The following is a 2,182-nucleotide window of genomic DNA, read 5'->3' as shown; positions in this document are numbered from 1 at the left end:
TAAGGCAGTGCAAGTAGACCCAGAGACCTATGGCTAAGTCACCAAACTGCCTCTTCATGGGTCTTGTGCCATCTTGTTGTCATAACAAAGAAAATTGTACTTTCATAAGCTTCAGTGAATTTTCTGTTACTCTATGAAACGAAGACAGCAGCAGTCCTCATCCAATTTACTGTCTTGTCCAGATGGTGGAAGAAAAGACATAATTGAAGTCATTGATGGTATTTTTAACATCAGAGCTCTGTAAGCACCTACACTTTTCAGCTTTTGATTGCTTACATTGGATGCAAAGTAATCTGTCCTGCTCTGAAATAATGGAGCTAATGTTAAGAAAAATTGATGATTACTTTCTCAATTCCTATGCCTCTGAAGATTGTGTGCACAATTTTTTTCTGAGTGATGGCCTCTGAAAGCCTTTGGGACTGAACACTCAGGCAATCCTAGTTGGGATGTATGTCACCTCTAAAACTTGCCCAAGTTGATTATTGAAGAACTTAAACTGAAGTAATGGAAATCATGCTGATGAGATTTCCAAATCAATTTTGGTTCAGGTGGCTCAATTTCATTCAAATCCCTGTGGCCTCAAAATCAGAATCTTAATGTGTGGTTCTCAGCTGTGGCACAAGGCTTCCTATACAATGGCCGGAGTGTGTGTGTGTGTGTGTGTGTGTGTGTGTGTGTGTGTGTGTGTGTGTGTGTGTGTGTTACTGTAGTTTTTTTTATTTCTAATTGAAATAAAAAACAAATGCTATGTGAACTATTTATAATGTTGCATTTGCCATCTTTAGATCTAGAGAAGTAGTTAACATTCATTGTGCAGCAGAATTATCTCATAAGCTTTTAAAAAACAGGGATCTCTAGGAGTGTTTTTTTCAAGTATTTATAAGGTGGTTCAAATGTTAGGCAAGTTTGAGAACTGATACTCTAGATCTTTGCTTCTTAAACGTTAATGGGCATGTAAATTTTGTTATTGTCCAGCTAACAATTTTTACTTTTCAAAGTGTGATCTGCACACCAGCACCATTGATACCACTCAGGAGCGTGTTAGAACTTCTGAATCTCAGGTCCCCCCGCCAGACCTACTGAATCAGAACTTTCACTTTCACAGCACCCCGGATGTGTCATGTACGCCTTAAGGTTTGAGAAGTACTTCGCCAAAGAGTTCTATCTCCTTCTGAAGATCATGATTTAGGTATACTGTCACCAAGTAGATGCTGTGTCCAGGCTGTGGCATGGAGACTCCAACAACTAGGCATCCCTGAATCAATGATTATCAAAGGCTTTCTGTGTTACTAAAAGTATATAATATGAATTTTCAAAAAAAGTAAGGGATAAAACTACATACAGAATAATAAGTTATACAAAATGCAAATAAAATATGCTGGGGTCCAACCCCAGCAGGTCCAGGGGTCCCCAAAGGTGTGGACGGAGTCGGCGAAGAAGGAATGACACGGAGACAGCCTTCAGTTGATCAGCAGCCTAGTCAGGACCTCTAGCCAGGATCTCCAGCCAAAGTTCTGGTCGGAGTTCTGGTTAGGAACTGATCAGGATCTGATGTTTATTGTCTTGTTACATCTATATTTATACCAGCCGATTTTAATCCTGTCAATTTCTATTACAAAGGTTAGGGCGTTTCTTATCTCCATTCCAGGGAGTAAAGATTATGTAGCTTAACTACCCGCCTGGCACTTAATTAAGGGGTTGTATCCCCTCCCTAACCTCGGGGAAAAATCCCCACCTGGGGAAACAACCTTTCTCGGAGAGGTGACCTTGGTTAAAACACATGGCACTAAGGAGAGCAAACATATTAAGAACAATATGCTATATATGCCAGGTCCCTTGAAACATATGCTGTGCAGATGTTTCTTTCCTGCAGCGACTGTGTCAAGCAGCAAGAATGGACCGGCTTCCGACAAAAATATAGGAAATATATATTGTCTCTGAGTTGTAAAAATGTGGGTGATTTTTATTTGTTTTATATTTCTTTGTATCTTATTAGTTTTCTCTGATACACATATATGATACTACTAGTGAGCTGGTGCATGGATTCATGCACATTGAAAGGAAATTAATTAGAAGAAATATTTTAATATCTATATTCACCCTTTCTCTATAAGTGTCAGAGATGAAAGAAAATTAGTAAAATGTATATGAAAATAATATATAAATTGATTAATAAATAAAT

The sequence above is a fragment of the Myotis brandtii genome, unplaced genomic scaffold (genome assembly GCF_000412655.1).
Source record: "Myotis brandtii unplaced genomic scaffold, ASM41265v1 scaffold153, whole genome shotgun sequence".
NCBI classification, from domain to species: domain Eukaryota; kingdom Metazoa; phylum Chordata; class Mammalia; order Chiroptera; family Vespertilionidae; genus Myotis; species Myotis brandtii.
The sequence above is the reverse complement of the archived record's forward strand: the minus strand, read 5'-3'. Positions refer to the sequence as shown.